This window comes from Zonotrichia albicollis, chromosome 15, assembly GCF_047830755.1.
Source record: "Zonotrichia albicollis isolate bZonAlb1 chromosome 15, bZonAlb1.hap1, whole genome shotgun sequence".
Lineage (NCBI taxonomy): Eukaryota > Metazoa > Chordata > Aves > Passeriformes > Passerellidae > Zonotrichia > Zonotrichia albicollis.
Genome location: NC_133833.1, coordinates 9,011,460 through 9,029,923, shown reverse-complemented (window position 1 = coordinate 9,029,923; position 18,464 = coordinate 9,011,460). Strand labels below are relative to the sequence as shown.

General features: G+C 42.8%; 1 long non-coding RNA gene across 2 annotated transcripts; it reads left to right on the top strand.

Moving 5' to 3' along the window:
* Positions 1–2,688: 2,688 nt before the first annotated feature.
* Positions 2,689–9,534, top strand: LOC113458832 (uncharacterized). Of its 2 annotated transcripts, none has more exons than XR_012582811.1 (4): positions 2,689–2,850; positions 3,760–3,866; positions 5,390–5,489; positions 7,654–9,534. It is a non-coding gene; the product is annotated as an uncharacterized LOC113458832 (long non-coding RNA). The 2 variants fall into 2 exon arrangements; XR_012582810.1 differs by having other exon boundaries at positions 7,651–9,534.
* The last annotated feature ends 8,930 nt before the right edge of the window (positions 9,535–18,464 follow it).

Genomic DNA, 18,464 nt, shown 5'->3' with positions numbered 1-18,464 from the left:
GGAAGAGGTGTGTAAGACTCTGAAGAAAAACAATGCAGGCATTTGCTTTGGTTAATAGAGTTGTGAGCGGTCCTGGCCTCCAGGGAAGACCTTATGTCACAATTTTTAGGGAAAAAAATGGTTACAGTGTGCTGTGGTGATTTAAAGGTTGCATCCTTTTGGCCAGGAGTGGTTTGCAGAACCTCATTAAAAGGGAGTCTATAAAATCCAGAGTACTACTGGACACAAATCAGGCAGGAACATGCAAAGAGGAAAGGGAAAGCAAACCAGATGGGCAGATCAGGGACTGCCAGGTTACCTTGACTTCCTCTGAGCTATGCAGGAGAAGAAAGGGAATTGGCAGCCATTGAAAGCACATGATGACACAGCTCCATTGCTGCAGAGACAATGTGAATTACAGGCAAAACACTGAAGTAAATTATACAGACTGAAATTTCAGTTGCAGAGGCTACAGAAAAACTACTGCTTTTATCTAAACCATGTCTGTCCTGAACTAGTGACATTAAACCTGTGACAAAGGACTCAAAGGAGACGTGCAAAGCACCACAAAAATCATGTTCAAAGCAGATGACACAGGCTGGAAAAACCTTCTAGAAAATGTCCAGACAATGTTTGGAAGCATTGAAATGATTTTCAGATCCTTGCAATCTGAAAACGTGCTAGTTATTCTGAAATCAGTCAGCAGAACGCCTCAGGAGAGAGAAGGGAGTAGCAGGAGCTGTAAAACGAGCATCTCAGCACCCATAACGGATGCAGCACTAGGGAGCAGATGGACAAACTGCACTAGACCAAAGTAGCATTAAACAAAGCCAGAGCCAGAATTTACTACCAAATACCCTGAGTTCAGTGAATACATTTCACCTGGCAAAAAAAAAGAATTTTCTCCTTACTAAGTGCCAAAAGAAGGAAAGTTGGCAGCCGATGCTGGAGAAGGAGGCGGCCGTGGCCACGGGGCTGTCGTAAATAACGGCGGGAAGCGTTCCAGGGCCAGGTCAGCCCTGCCTGGGTGGGCTCAGACAGCCTGCCCTGCCTTATTCCTGCTGTCTCGCCAACTGCAAAAATCAACAGCATTCTGCTTGCCACCTCAGAAAACCTCAGCCATCCAAAGGCCTGCATGATGTGCTTTCTGCCATAGCACAAGGCTCACTCTGCTGATCTAAGGATCTGTTCCAGCGCTGGATCTCGGGTTTCAGTTTCACATCATCACCCTCTCAGGGCTCACCAGGAGGCAATGCTGAATCAGCAGCTCACTCCATGAAGACTTTTTAAAGAAAGCTACAAAAAGCAAAGAAAATATATGGCATTCCACTCTTGAAATGATACACTATAAACAGGGTTTTCAGCCTCCTGGTGCAATGCTTCATGCCTGATGTCAGCATACTTGTGTACCTCAGTGCTTACAGTCCCAACATCATTTTACCTGCCAGGATCGAAGGGAGTTACAGACATAAGGGAAGAAAAATGTGCAAAGGATGAAGACTGAGCTACTGGCAAGCTATAAACCTCCCTGAACTAGAAGGGGAAAATTCTGCCAAGATCAGGCTATTTCTTTTTAATTGAATAAACTCTTCTCATATTTCTGTTGGACTCAATGATCTTAGTGGTCTTTTCCAAACTAAACCATTCTATGATTCTCTATTATTTTTCTTTCTTCAGTTTCTAAACAAAATCTAACTGCCAGTGTATGGGGTATGAGATCAGTGGGATGTACCTGAAATCAGATGGGATTCCACAAGTAATATGCTGCTTGGATTCCCACATGTTAACTGCAGTATTTCCAGCAAAATGATTTTATTTCAGACATCAAAAGAAATGAACAAGCATTAAAAAAAAGAAGGAAGAAAAAAAGAGAAGAAGGAAAGGATTCAAAATCAAGGGCGGTGAATTGCTGCACAAGATAAAAGAGGTGATGGTGAGGTAACACATAGTTTCACCTTTTGAGTTGCATCTGAACCTCAGTCAATCAATTCTGCAATGAACTCCAGTTTTACTTGGATTTGCTGTGTATTCTGTGTGATCTTGTCCTTTACTGCCAACACACAGCCTCTGGGAGAAAAATTGCAGTTAGAGTATTGCAAAACTAACTCTATTGTAATGACTTTCAGTGAGGGTCAAACAAAGTTTGGTGATTTTACATTTGCCAGGGTTGAGGAATATTTGGACAGTCATCTCGAGACTGTCACAGAGACTGCTAGAGGAGGCAAGTGTTGTTTTATATATGTGCCAAAAAAATGGCAAATTGCAGTGAGGCTGGGGAGAGCAAGCCTTCACTTCATTAGTCAGTAAATTACGACAGATGGTTTTAAAATGACTTCATCAGCAGCAAGGCTTTGTTTTCTGCAGAGATCCTTGCCATCACCTCAGTCTGAAAACAAAGCAGACAGCGGGGGTTTTATTATTATCAGGTCTTTGCTGACTTCTAGCAGACAGAGGGAATAAAGAGGGAGGACTCTAAGGTGGAGAAATGGTTGTGGAAGAGGATTATAGGAGATCATCACTTTGGTTTGTAGGAAACTCATTATTTCTTGGTAAAGGACCATTGTTTCTGTGTAGTCTGCTCTTGTATCATATAGCTTTAAGCATTCAGGATACCTATAGTAGCTTGTCAAGGTCTGTTGCTTTTTTTAGGGCATTCTGCTCAGGCTGAAATGTCCCCCTCCTGCTGCAAATGGTGTGGTCCCTGTGGCTGTGCCATGCCCCAGTGCAGCTCCCTGCAGATGGCTGTGCTGGAGGCTGCTGTGAAACACACACAGCTCTGCTTTGCACACTCCTTCCTCTAAATCAGCTCCACAGCTGTGAAAGCAGTTGTTCAGAAGGCAAAGGGCACCCTGGTTTTGCTCTCTGACTGAGGTAATTACTGAATGAAAATGAGGAGGTTCTGGTCAGTTTGCAGTGTGTAGGAATTGCTATTGACTGTTTCGAGGAGGGGATTATAGCATGGGAAGCAAAGGAATAGAACACTGCAGCTGGAATAAGCAGATTTGAACTGTTGAGGCTGCAAGAGGGTTCATCAGAAAAGAGTTTGGTGATTTTATTGAATAAAGGCCTCTGTCAGATGTGCATCCTAAAGATGTGTATCTGTCTTTAGGCAGTACTTGCAGTGTATCACATGAGGTATTTATTATTTTGCCTTATAATGCTATTTGTCCGTGCTCTGGATTGTGTAAAACATGCTGAAGGAGCTCTTTCTCCCTGGCTTCTGGACTCCATTATCCAGACACTATTAGACACTAAATCTATTTCTTAAGAAGGCATACAGGAGACATGGAACTATATTAAAACATTTAAATGTACAACTCAAATATCTCTATTTTGGCTATCAGAGCAGCTTTCAGTTATAAAAGAAGAATTAGTGTAATTAAATAAAAATTCAGTGTTAAGATAATAGAGAAAATTGCAGGGAATGTAGCAGAATGTGAAGACAACTTCTGCACAGGGCAGTGATGTAGTGTGATTATGTCTAGGACTTAGTCTGTACTTTCAAGAAATAAATCCTGAATGTAGCTACAGAGCTGCCAGGGAAATGGAAATGAAGGGATGCTGGAACAGTTTCCTCAGGGTCTGGCAATAAATAGTAAGAGGGTTAGAGAAATTATGAACATATCCAATATTTTACTGCAAGTTTAAGGGTGGATGAGAGGGAGAGTGGCATGACAGAAGGTCATGTGCCATGCACAGCCAGCATGCCAGGAGCTCCCTGGTTTGATCAAGAGCTTAAATACTTGAGACCCACTCAGCTCTTTTTCTTTTTCAATCCAGAGAGGCTTCACTGCAGGAGGTTTCAAGTTTCATCCATTTCATGTCTTGGTTGATGCCCATATATGAAATTATTAGGAATATGAGCAAATGCTATCCACATCCAGCTGGTGAGTAACAGAGCTGGGATTTTTATTTCTGGGGAGTATCAGCTTTTCCCCATGAGCCAATTCAATTCCAGCCTGTGCATCTAAAGTTTTCATCAAAGAGTTTTGGCTAGGAGACAGAGCTGGTGCCAGAGACACTTGTTAGGGTTTCAGGCAACTGGTAGCAGGATAATGAATGTGCAGCAAAGATTTTCAGATAGGTGTCAGGAAAATACAGGGACATACTGGTTTGTTAAAGAAGCAGAATTAATCCAAGTCTTCTTCTCATACTTTTGCGCGCACTGGCTTTCAGAATCAACCTTTCTCTGATGGCAGGAGGGAAACCAGACTGCATTTTCCTAATGAGAGAGTGAATCTGAGGAGACACGTTGCAGTTCCACCTTTCAGGAAGCAATAGTTTCAAGACACAGACTTTTAAATCACTGTGGCTTGACAGCCTTGCCACATCATTGTGTTTTTCCAGTTTGGGCTCAGGAAGACTAAAGTAAACCAAAATAAGTCAGACCAAATTTGTCCCTCCAAAAAGACAATTTAAAAACTTGAACTCAAAACATGCCAAGGTTTACATTAAATATTGGAAACAAGTGAGAAACAAACCAGAACAGCATGAAGGGTCTGCATGTGTCTAAATGGATGCTAACAAATCTTAGTGACTGGCCAGATGTGCTGACTGAGAGGTGGATCTCCTCAGCTGGACTCAAAGTTCTGAACTCATCAAATTCTAAAACTCTAGGACAAATGGCAATGAAAACAACTTACTTTGGTGGGGTTGCATTTGCAGGCTGACAGCAAAGGGAATGTACAGTGAAGAGTAAAGAAGTTTCAAATTGCCTTTGATTAAACTGGCTTCAAAAATATAAATAAGCAATTATACTAATTGGAAATATTTGGCACTGAGTTGTCTGTTTGGGATAAACTGGCACAGCTCCACACAAATGATGGTTCTGCACCCCTTGACACCAGGAGACAAGGTGCCCATGGTATTTAACCCCAGTGGCACTTTGAAGGTGGCAAAGCAGCCCTGTTAAGCAGCCTGTGTTTCCAAATTCACATCCTTTCCCAGGTGTGGCTCCTTACACTGTGTGTTTGCTCCCTGCTGGCCCTGCAGTTCCTGCAGTGCTGGGAAGGCACCCACAGGGCTGCACATTCCCTAGCAGCCATTGCTCCTGTGAGAAGAAAATTACAGCTCTGACTTTTATTAGCGCCTTACTGCCACCTCTTTTTCTATGATTCATATTGCTTTAAGAGATTAGTTTTCTTTACCATTTAACCTTTCTCAATATTGCTGCCTGAACCAAATTTATGTCTTGGATAAAGCTATGTCCTCCTTTTATTGAATCCAGGTACTTTTCATAATGAAACTAGGGTCATGTGATCTTTGATTGTGGTACTTTAAATTCTTTATTGAAAATGTATAGTATATATTTTTATGGCATTAATTAAATGTTGCAAAATAAATGACAGCATAAAAAATAATTAATGTCTCTGTTTGGCTCGTTATCTCTTTGGATTTGATTTGTGTTCAGAGCTGGAAATTCATCTGATCCATATAGATTTAGATGTTTCAGAGCACTACCTCGTGGCAGAATTTAGGACTGAAGAGAGAGGACTCATTTCATGAGTATGGTACTGTATTTTTTTATTTGCTTGCAAGTTCCTTGGGTAAATTGCTTTCTCATCTATACAGGATGTTATTCCACCTTCATCACCAGAGAGTATCTGAGTGCCTTCCAGCCAAGCATTATGTGATCCAACTAACATCTGCCATGCTCATTCTCTCTTTCATCCTTACCCCAATGTGTGCATGTTTGGTTGTTGGGTTTAGATCTACGTGCTGCCATGTGTCAGTGTTACAGAAAATCATATGTGCATCAAACAGTCCTCTAAATAACTTGCATATTGATCCTGCAAGACCCCTCTGGTTTATGGCCTGAGAGTCCAAAAACTGAACTGGAGGTATGAAGCTATTATAATCTTGAAAGACAGAAATAATTATAAAATACATCAGGATTTTATTATCTTTATGTATGTTTTTATGTTATTCCAGGATCCTGGAGATCTTTAACCATGAATTAGAGCATTGTACAAGAAGCTCTACAGTCTGTATTTTGAAATCATTCACAATCTAATTATAAAATAACAGATCTTGTCCTTTGATACATTAAACCACCTTAATAGAGAATAAGGATGCAGTTGCCTATTAAATCCCATGGAGAATTTTTAAATGTCAGCAGATTAGATTTTAAATAGATTTCTGCTAAGTCTTGCAAGCAACTCCTATATGGATATTATTATTAATGATAGATATTGTTTTTATTATTTTTCAAAATAATAGTGTACAAACACAGAGCTATGCCCCGAAGGTGTTTAAAAACTCTTTCTGGTGCACAGCAGGGAGTTCAGGTGCTGCTCAGATTCTGGTTCAAACCCTGCTTAGGGCTTCATGAAAGAAACCATCTGATGAGGTATTTCAGGAGAATATGGAAGCACTTGAAAGACAAGTCCAGTGTTAGCGGACGATTGACATTTATTGACTTCCTGCACCATCTAGTGGGGATTAAAATTAATTGCTCTCATTTTATGAAGACTCTAAACTGTTCAGGATGCCTGTGGCTTCCTCTCCCAGGCACTGAGAACAGCACTGGAGGAGCCAGTTCTGATCATCCTTTGCACAATGGGGCCAGGCTTCACTGGGATCATCAGTGCCATCCAAGGCAGTGAATAACGGTCTCACCCAGCCACATATAGGGACAATCCATCTGAATTAAGGCCAAGAGGACCATGTGGAAGGGCAGACCTCAAGGAGCATTCCTGGTGTGCCATTGAGCTGCACTCTGGAGTCAGGCAGATCTCCTGGCCATGGGAAGCAGAGAAAATATCTGCACACAGTTCTGAGGGGCTCACATTGTGGTCAGTGTGTTAAGATGAATTTTGAGAGATCTGAGTATGGTTCCCTCCCTCTCTCTCATGACCTGGTTGGAATTAAGCTCTGAGACTGTCCTGAGTGAATAGGACTTAGGAGAAAACCTTTTCATTACACAGTAAATTTTAAAGTTCCCCCAAAAACCACAGAGGAGAAGCCACGATCTGATCCTACACGTGGAAGTAAAATTAATTACTGCAACTTTAATATAAGGCATTTCCTTGAACATATTTTGCCTAATTGTCAGTGAACAGGATCACATTAGGTGATTAAACTCCTATTTTCTGTACAGGAAACAGGAGCAGCTTTTTCTGTTGCTGGGCAACAGATATGCTTTCAAATTCAGTTGAAGTAGTGAGTGATAAACATTTTTAAATAGACATAATATCCTGACAGAGGCAATCCTGATTGCTATAAACAGGCAGAAGGCTGGAAAATCCCACCTACACAATATAGTTTATGAATTAAAAAATTGCTCAGGCTAGCTGCAAGGGAGGAATATAAAGACAAGCTTGAAGAAGAAGAGAGAGATCTCCTCCCTTGAGAAACAGCTCTAATTGTTTCCATATGGGTGTGTTTGTTATTCCTGGTGCAGCCCTTGTTCAGTCCACCCATCACCCTTCCCTTCTCAGAGACTGTTTGCTGGACATGGTTGTCCATGTGTGTCTGTGTCATTACAGCAGGAAAGGAATCACTGCTGGGAAATTGGTGCATCAGAGGCTGGAGTTTGTCTGTGGAAATTGTTCTTTACTGCAGAATTTTTCCCCTTCCAGAGCTTATCTGACCATATTGAGAAATATGCACAAAGTGGATTCAAAATGCTGCCCAGGTAGCTTTAAAAACCTCCTTTTAATTTCACTTCAGCAGGGTCCCAAGGAGTTCATTGACCCATAAGGAGCTGGGCTCTACAGAGACATCTGCTCATCTTCCTCCTCCTTGAGAAGGTCCCAGCAGTTTCTGTGAGTGCCATGGTGACAGGGACTCTGGGAGCCTTTGCAGGCTGTGGTCAGCTTTTTAGCATGGCAGAAACCAGAAAGGATAAAGACCTGAACACAGTGTCTGCTTTTTTTTCTCCTTGTGAGTGCAGGATTCCTGTTTTTCCACATGAATTTCACACTGGCTGAACATAATTTGGTTGTTGCTGTAACATCCCATTCTGTATCCCAGTTTTCAATGACAGAATGTCATACAGCTTTGTTGCAGGTGTTTTTTTTCTATTTTTTTTTCTTTTTGGCTTGACACTGATTGTCACTGACACCTATTTCACTGCTTTGTCTGAGAGTTTGGAAAGATCTGTTGACTTGCACTGATCTTGACGTGAGAGGCAACTGGTGTGTAAATCTCTAACGAAGTCCCTAAAAATACCCATTCCAGCTGCCACACTGTGGCTCTTCAGACACAAATGACACACTGTTTTAAAACAGTGTTTCCTTTAAAAGCCCACGTTGCAACATATCAGAGCAAGTACCTTCCTAAAGATGCTACTGCATTCACAATGATCACCACAGCATTTTTCAGCTCTAAAGAATTTTAAAGCTGATGGAGAAGGTTTTATTTCTCATCTCTCCCAGAAGCTAAAGGGGCTCCAACCACAGAAGTGCAGTGTGACATTTCCCAATGCTTGGGGGTGCTGGAGCAGCAGGAGATGTTGCTGAAACTCCTGTCCCATCAATAAAACCTAACAACACCTTCTCTGGGAAGGGCTCACTCCTTTGGTTTTGGCAGCTGTCTCTTAACACAGCCCCTGCCTGGCGAGCACAGCAAGCTCCCTGGTCTTAACAGTCTTTGAGAGTGTCAGAAGCTGCCTTGCAAAGCATCTTCCTAGGATACAGAATCCGGTTTTCACAGGCATTTGTGACTATTCATATTTAAATTCCCTGAGAAGGAAAAAGGAATGTCAGCAATTTTGGATGACTCTTATACTGAATTAACTTTTTTCCCCCTTTTAAGCTATTTTTTTGCAATAAATTTTGCCAAAAACATACTTTAATTGTGTGCATTACTTTGACAGATCTGGCAGAATTGCAAACAGAAATGACTGCAGATGCTGTGCTGAGTCTGTAAAAATGGAAATTCCACAAATATTGCTCTTAAAAATCTGGCTTTCAGGACTTGGTTTACTTTTATTTTTTTTATGAATTAATCCAGGTGATGAGAGACTGAACGTGCTGGTTTGAAATGCCCCCTCTTGCCTTTCTCTGCTCAGCTGTGCCCACATGCCTCAGCCCTGATCACCTTTTCTAATTAATGTCTGGCCTTCTTTGAGGAATCATAGAATCACAGAGTGCTTTGGGTTGAAGGAACCTTAAAGACCATTTCTTTTCAACCCCTCTGCCATGGGCAGGGACACCTTCCACTGTCCCAGGTTGCTTCAAGCCCCATCCCAGCCTGGCTTTGAACATTTCCAGGGATGAGGCAGCCACAGCTTCTCTGTGTGTTTGTGCCAAACTCTCAGAAATCTTTGCTGCTAAACTGTTGACCACAGGGAGAGGTGACCTTTGTCACTTAGTCATGATCCCAGTAAGCACCATAAGCTCTTTCTAATCCCAAAATGAATAAAAATTAAAGATCCCAAACTTGTCTTGTTTATGCTTAAGCGTGAACCTGGGAGTTTTCTTGGCTTTGTTGTTCATTGCTTTCCACAGTAAGATTGTCTGTGCACTTTAATGTATCTGTCCAGCAAATTCCTGCAGACATTGCTATCTTTGCTTCTGATTTTCATTCTGATCACAATCACAGAAAAATAAAAAAAAGGTGTTCTGGAACTTATGTGGGTGTTAATAACTAATGGGGCCCCAACAAATTGCCTGAAATACAAAGGTGGGTCAGATGAATGGTTTGTGTATAAGTAACTCCCAGTGAACCATCAGGTGGGAATTAAAATTTAATTTAGAATGTACTATCATTGCTGCAGTGGTGGTGGTGGTGATTTACTTGATTGACTGCTGGTTTCTTTCACCTTTGTGAGCCTTAGGTTTTTACTATCTGAGGAAATTAAGGCTGAATTGCAGCAGGAAATTCCTTGTACCCAGGTGTTTCTGGTTATCCCATGAATAGCTCGGCTGGTGGGGAGGAGAGGATTAGGATGGGATGGTTTGGAATCTAAATGATTCTCATTGCCTAGTACCACACATTGACATTCTGTCAGCTCTGTATTTGTTCTCAGCAAAGGATGGGAAATCCTACTGAGCTGGGCAGCAGGTCCAGCAAGCAGTGATAATTCCATTGTTCTTTTTCAATACTTAGGGTGGAAAACTGGTTTTATTAGGTTGTCCTGGTTTAATGCACTGAATTTAAAAATCACTATTGAATTCTCTTGGATCATGATTTGTGTTGCCTTAGTAATGAGGTGGCCTACTCTACTGCTCCTGTTCTGCAGCCTGCCTTTGTGTTATTTTCCTTCCAGATGAAAGCAGGAAGGGCCCAACCTCAGTTCCAGTGACTTTCTGGGAGATGGGTCAGGCTGGAAGGTCTCCAAATGGCTGAGCTGCTCATTTGTGAGTGAGCACAATCAAAACAAGTCCTAATTGAGGAGCTGATGACCCTTTGCTGAACTGTGGTGGTGGTGATAGGCTCCATAATTCAACTAAGTCAGTGAATAGAGAAAAAAATACACCTTGATGAAAGTAGTGCTTTCTGACCTTAAAATTCACAATGCAATGGACATACCATACATTGGCAGGCCAGGCTGATTGGCACAGGAAAAACACAGTGACTTCCCTTCCTTGCCCAGCTTTGGGAATGCCCTGCCCCAGTGCTGAGGGGATGTGATGGAGCTGTTCCTTTAGCCAGTCCTGGGCAGTTGTGCTCAATGTGGCCCATTCCAGGGGTTTGCAACTGTTCCCCAAACACAAAATTTGCTGTCTGCCCTGGGCTCAGAAGCCTCCAAACTATGAGACCTTGGTCAAGAAATCCCTCAGCAAGAGTGGAATATCCAGGAATAAATCTTCTACTGCCTTGTTACACTTCTCAAAATTTAATAATGCTCTGTTCCCACTTCAGCTGATCATGAGAAATAAAGGTATTAAAAGAGACAGAAATGTTCTTTCCTTTGCCCACAGCTGAGGAGCCTGTATTTCATGTACTGCAGAGAAGCCAGCAGCCAGCTCTGGGAGCTGCTGTGATGTGCAAGCTGGCAGCCAGCCTTGAAAAAGAAACAGAGTGAGGGAGCAAGGGAATTATTTCCCCAAGCCCCCAAGCTCTAATTCCTGCAGACCCCTGGGCTTGGTTGCTTTGTCAAAGCTACCTGGATGGAAGCAGGACCATTTCCCTTCAGTAGACATTAAGGAAAATGACTTCAGATTATTCAGGGTTTCAGGTATTGCTGCAGCAGCCTAATGGGGTGATAACCAGCTACATCTTCCTGGACTGCACCAGCAGACACAACCTGAGTTTGTAAAACACTAGAGGTATCAGTTCTCCTCCAAACTGCAAATGGAATAGCCCCAGAATAGAGTAAATCTGTGCAAACCATCTTTGGTGCCAAATGGAAATGTAATTTGCAGGCATGTCTCAGCAGAGAAAGTCCTTTTCTACAGCAGAAGAAATTCAAGCAGCCACATGGAAATACTTTAATTTCAGTATTAACCATCAGACGAGATGGCTGTTGCAGATCATGGGAGCCAGGTAATTCAGTTCTGTATTTTGAAAGTGTGCAGTGCCAAGAAGTATTAGAAGATGTGGAATGTTTAACACAGCTCTGCACCATCAGTGCTGCAGTCAGGAGGGGAACAAGAGCAAAGCTTGTACTGAGCTGATTGATGCCTTCATGGAGCCACGGCACAATATTCCAGCTGGGAGCTGGCTTTGAAAAACCTGAGCTTTGCTGTTTGCCTCTTGGTCATGAGATATAAAATGAGCCTGGGTGTTTCCACCTTCCCCATGATGTGATTCTGACAGTCAGCAAGCTGTGCCTTCCAGGGGTGAGGCATGGAGCTGATGCCCCTGTCCAGTGTTCAGTGTTCAGCCCTCCCTCCCTCTCTCCAGCTTCCCTACCTCCAAACCTGTGAATTCAAATAGCTCCAGGGTAGGTGGATTTTTCCACCCTGTTCCAGGTCTAATTTCTCTTTCAAACTAGTACCGTATATCTTTCCCCACCTCCCACTTGTCACTTTATGGCTTGCTGGATCTGTTTCCTTTAATGCTTGAAAATATACAGTTAAAATCACTTTAAAATTTACTAATATGCCTTTTTATTTGAAAGGCTTATTTCCCCGAAAGGCTTTCCCAGTCTTATATGAGGGCATGCTCTCTAATATTAAACATTTTTTTGTTAAAAATGGGTGCACATATGTTTGATATTTAACTCGAAACAAATGGTGAGAGTGGAGAACATAAGCAAAATTACGCTTTAGATAGCTATAAAAGGTCATTTTTGCTTTAAACTACAAAGGATGAATAGGGGCATATGACACACATAATAAAGGCAGAGGTAGGCTTAAAATGACCTCAGGCTACTCTGAGGTCAGCTGCTAGCATACAAGAAAAGGCACATTTTACCCCTCTTTTTTTTTGCCACCAAAAGTGTAGAGTAGCAAGTTGGAATATGTATGCAAGGAAGATCACTTAATCTCTATCTTAAAACCCATCACATTTTTCTCTATCATTTTCAAAAGGGATACTGAACTCTTAAGCCTAATAATTAAATAATTGATTCCAAACTAACCCCCCTCCTTCCTGGCTGAAAACTGGAGAGGGGTTTAGCTTGTCATGCTGCAGAAACCACTGCTTGTGCACTGCCATATGATGAGAAATTTCTCATTATGAGGCATCCAGATGATCATTATGTGTGTTCCTCTCTGGTGAGGGCAGAAGGGTTTCTGCAACAGAAACTGCAAACAAGCAGAACTTGCTTTCCCTGCAATGGTGCCAGTGCTGCAGTAACTGGGTTTCCTTTGGGTTGTGGATTTAGTCAGTGCTGGGCTTTTTGGTCGGGGCTTGGTTTGAAAACTGCCAAGCACTCCCCGTGAATTGTGAAGGGGAAATGAAGTGGGACATGGGCCATTTCTCATTTAGAGCTGGCATGGGACCAAACCAATGGGAGCAGATGAGATTTCCAATGAAACCTTCCTGAAAGGCAGAGGAAGGTAGAGACAAGATGCTGGTTGTAGTCTGGCTCCAGCCATCTGCTCCAGAAGCACTGGGAGTGCAGGGCAGGGGATGAGGAGCACCTTATTGATAAAAGTAATGTGGAAACTTTGGCTCAAATTTGGTCATCAGGTGGATTTTGCATCTGCCAGAACATCTTTTCTGCTGTTAGAGACAGATTAGGAAGAAATATGGAACAAGAAGTTCAAAACCTTACTGTAGCTCCATCCCTCTAAGGCTTATTTGAAACCTTGTACTTATTTCTGTATTGAGGGGGCAAAGTTAGAGTCTTACTGTTTCTTTGCAAAGTAATTCAGCTTTTTTGTTGATTTTTTCCTTTCTTCTTCTCAAAACACAAGTAGGTCATTTATCTTGGTGGTAGTTGTTTAAAGTTTATTGAATTCCATCCACAAATCTAAATTTTAGATATGAGATATGTATGCACATTTAATGCATTTGGAGCAGAAACTCATTGCATTTGCTGATTATTCCTGAGCTTTGTACTCCAGTCTGTGATCACTAGAAAGCAAATTGTCCATAGCTCCATCCCATAATATAGAGGTTATTAATGGGAACCAGGTATCCTCCTTCAAAGGAACAGAACCATCAAGGCTCATATCTGTTTCTCATGTTCTAGAAAACATTTCACAGGTTTAATGATTACTCAAAGGGGGAGAAAAAAAAATCTGGACAATAAATTTAGGAGCTAGCTCGGTTAGAGGTACAAACACATTCCCTGGCAGAAATTCCTCTCACTGAAGCCTGATAGCCTGTGCTTTGTCATACCAGGCACACGAGCTTCCAGCTGCCAACATGAGGGCACGCTGGCAAACAGCCGACCCAGCTGCTGTGGTGACAGTGCCATTGTAAACTTTTATTTTTTATGCTCAGCGTGCATTGAGAGCGATCCCTTTGTTCCATATGGCTTCCATATAGTGACACTGCATCCTGTGTAGGAGAGGTCAAGGAGTGGATTATCAGCAAGTGTTTCAAGTCAAGAATGAAGGGAGCTGGCAGGGCAAATCTGCACAAAGCCTGTTCTGTGCTTCCCATCGGTGCGGTGACCTCTGGGGTTCGGTGTCTGTGTGTTCCCCCCTGCTCCCTCCCTGTGCTGAGCACAGCACCAGCCAGCCTGTTAGCACAGCCCTTCCCTGGAAGGTTTGTAGAGGCAGAAAGAGAACAAAAGCAACCCTGAAAGCCTGGCTGAAATGTTTAGTTATAAGCAGGGAGGCCAGGAGCAGGGAGGGAGCAGTGCAGGGAGGGATGTGCTCCCATCCCCATCCCCATCCCCATCCCCATCCCATCCCCATCCCCGTCCCCATCCCTGTTCCCATCCCCATCCCCATCCCCATCCCCATCCCATCCTCACCCCACCCTGCTGTCACACTGCCCAGCACCCATGGAGCCAGGCACTGTGGCTGGGTGTCACATTTGCTCCCCACTTAGCCAGCACTGATGATAAATGGTGGGAAGTTCTCAGTACCCTTGTGTGGATCCCATCAGGCCCCACAGACCTGAGCGTGTCTCAGTGGTGTAGGAGGTCACTGCCCGTTTCCTGTGTTGGTAGGTATGCAAAATTCATAACTTCATTTAATAACTCCTGACCTGCAAGACCCCAGCAATTGTAAACCTCACAGAATTATTACAGGCCAAGTAAAAATCATATTCCATCTGAACATTCCTCATATAATATCCCCAGCGCAGTCAGCACTGAAAGAAAAACAGTGTTGCCACGGCTGTTTCTCTGGTACCTAATGAGTTTGCTTTGGCTGGGGATCAGGAGCTTTTGGCTGCTGTAGGTTACATTGACCACTCAAAGGCTTTAGATATTCTGGACTGTACCTTGTTGTTTAATGATATAAAATTAAATTGGGGCTGAGGGGAGGGCAGTCAGCTGGTTACAGCGATGTTGGAGAAAGTGCATGCAAACCCTATGCTCTGAGCCAGCCTCAGCAGCAGCAATGCCAGAGGGGAGCTGGGCTGCAGTAGGATTGGGGAGAGAGGACAACAGCTAAGGGACAAGGACTGAGCCTCTGGCATGGCCCAGGGTGCTGGGAGCATCAGGGATGCTTGTGAGAACATGCATGTTAACCCTCTTCAGCCTCACATCATCTATTGATAGGGAAAATGATTTCTCCTTCAGTCTGAAAATCCCCTGAAGTTTGTAGAAAAGGATTTAGGAAGACACATCACCTCTTGCATGGGAAACTGAGGGGAGTGGGTGAGGAGGAGCTGCTGAACCCTTCCTGCTTAAGCAGCACTCAGAAGTAGAGGCTGGTAACCCCTCTTAAAGGAGACATTTCAGACTGGGAATAGTCTGGGAGTGATCCAGAGAACAGGGAATATGCAATCACTGCCATAAAAAGAGAGGCTAAACAGAAGAACAGGGATTGGTAGAACTGTATGTGGGCACATTGAGTCAGGAGTGGCTTGTCCTTTCTGTCCTCAGACAAAAGGAGGGAGTGCTCAGGGAAATGACAGGGCAAACACTCCTGAACAAACAGAAGGGTAACAAGGTCATGGAAGCAGTCCTGGAGCTTAGCTGGGCTGGCTGGTCGCAAACATGCTGCAACAATCTGGAACCTCAGGTTTGGGAGTCCTTACATGCCAGCCTGGAAGGACAGGGAGAATCATCACACTGCAATCATCCTCTTCCTCATTTCTTCTTCAGAAGCCTGAGCAGCAGCCACTGTCAGCTGGTTCATCTTTGTGTGACCCATTACTGACATTCTTTCATAGTTTTGATTATATTTCTATTTGCAGTTATCTCTTTGTTCACACATGAAAATAGATTATCATTCTCTTTAATTTTATGTGTTAGAAGGAACAGATGCCAGCAGTGAAAACAAATCCAAAAAGTTCTTCCCTTATGCTCTATTTACACTGGATCATCTTCTGTCTAATTTGATTTCAGTATCAATATTTTTCCTTTTTTACCCTTGTGCCATGCAAAAAAACAGATAGCAAAAGGGATGGCATGATTATGTTCCTGTAAATAATATTATGTTGACTCTTCTGTGTAGAACAAATAATTTATTTGAGTAAAAAAGAATATTATTTGAGTAAAAAAGAATATTATTGAGGGTTTTTTGCCTGGCAAGTCTATAGCTCATTTAGAATAATAAAACCCACTTTTCAGCTGAATACCCTGGAGTGTTTAATATTTCAGTTTTAATAGTGTGGCAAATGGATCTAGAAGCTGTGGGAATTTGGTGCCCAGGTGCAATAGAAAATCCTGCTGGTGGACTGTGCCTTTCCTAGAGCCTGAGTGCCCAGGTGGCTTACACAGCATCCAACTTGGCAAGCAAATTAAGAGTAGAGGAAAAATATCTTTTTTCCCCCTTCTTGCACCTTTGTTGTTGGATTATTTTTAAGGAATTATGTAAAAATGCTTCACAGGTGGCATTTCACTCTGTGGCTAAAATATATCCAGTTCTATGCCAAGAGTGTCAGCTCCTGTCCTGGGGACAGTGACATGCTGAGCTGCCTGAGCTCTGTCCTGTGTCAGGACACACAGAACCAGCTCATCCCATCAAAGGAAAACGAAAGGTTGGGAACCTTGCACTGCACGGGAGATTTGTTCCTCATCACCATACAAATGCATAAATGCAAACACTTAGGAGACATCAGCCCTGTACAAAGTATTTGATTTGCCTAATTTGAGCAAAGACCTTAGAGATTTGATTTAGACTTCCTGGGTGAGACTCTTCATGGATTTTTCTTGGGAGATTCATGGCACTGGAAGCTGGAAGCACATTAGATGAACTACCACTCATCTATCACTGGCCAATAAATGTTGCCCAGCTCATTTCTGTTTGCAACCTCATAACTTCTGTTTTGCCAAAGCATGTCTTCCAGGAAGACATCCTGCCTTCATCTGAAGACCTCAAGAGATAGAAAATCCAATTCTGCTTTGATAATGTGTAATCAGCCCCATCACTCAGCCTGAGGGAGGGGTTTGGTTCCTTTCACTGACATGCAAACAGCCATTAGGGCTTGTTAGAGCATTAGAGCTGCTGGGGGTTTGCTCTGCCCTCCTTTGGACCAGACTCATTTTCATGAGAGCATTGACAGTATTTTTGCATCTATAATTTGTGATTTTTTTTTCTGTGTGACTGTGAAATGTTTACAAACTTCCAAAGAATGGTGAAGATATGCTGTTTTATCTGGGAGTGCAGGATCAGTTACTTTAGTTCAGACATGCACCTTTTTTCTGAGTCATGGTGTAACAAAGCCATCAAAATTTCCAAATTTTTCTGCACCAGCAAATTAGAACCTGCATGATCTGAAGCATTCATTTCTTATTATTGCAGCTGTTTATTGTTTAACCTAAAAATGCCATGAGGATGCTGGTAATACTCTCACTTGTTGATTCCAAAAGAACTTGATGCTTGTTTGCTATCTAAACCTGTGATTGTGAAGTATTAGAATAAAATGGGAGCAATTTATGGTAGAGATCAAATTTTCTCTCAGCAGGATTAAAACTGCCACAGCAGTAAAGAGTTTACAAACTCACTAAAGAACTGTAATAACTTCCCTTCCCACTGCCGGGTCAAGGAAAGGTAATACATGTTTCCAATCAGCTTTGAATTGAACTCAAATTGTAGGGTTTATTTCACTTTAATCCATATGTGAGTTCATGTTAAAGGTAAGAGAAATCACAGGACTGCAAACATGGAGTAGAGTTAATTAAATTCTGCAGCTCCTTTTGGAAGAAGCCCTGGCTCTGTTTATGTGTGGAGGATTCCAGGGTGCTCCTGAGGGCAAAGCCAACTGGGAAGTGGCTCAAAGGACAGCAGCACATGAACTTACAGGGACCAAGTACATGCAGAAAAATCTTGCAATACTTGGGAAATATTTATTTTAGCTGACCTGTAAAAGGCTACACCACCACTGCCCTGGCCCCACAATAAAACCCCTTTCTTCTTTCCCCTTTTCCTCCCTGCCCCAGAAAAAGCAGCTGTAGTTCCTCAGGCACTGGGGGACTCAATGGGAACACAGCACATTGTCAGCTCAGACCCAGATGAGATCTTTCTCCAAGCCAGTCACCACTGCAAATGCTGCTTTTAGAAATGATAAATGTTTATTAGTCTTCTTTCTCTGTTTCCCACTTACTGTGGGAATTCAGCTTGGTTTTTTATTTTTTCCTTTTTTCCTGGTTTTCTGTCCAATCTCATTTAAAATGTGTTCTGGAAAAGAGCTTCAGCTAAGTGGGAGAGACTATTCATGTGCTTACAGTTAAGTCTTCATTTCACTGCCTTGCAGAACTGGGACCTGAGCTCTGGCCACTTTGCAGGATCAGGTGCACTAAGCCCTTGCTTATCCTTTTGGCAGGCCTTGCTCAGAGACACTGTGCACACCCCAGCCCCTGGTTGCATGCACCTGGGAGGAGATTCAGCTTGAAGCCATAAATGCTTATTTAATGTTCCTTTTTCTCCTCTTCTTCCACGTCTGAGATGAGCTCTTGGAGCAGCTCCAATATTGACAGCAGTGTTCTGTGCAAGTCAGAATGGAACAGGTTGCCCAGGGAGGTGACAGATGCCACATTCCTGGGAGGATTCAAGGTCAGCTTGGATGATGCTCTGAGAAAC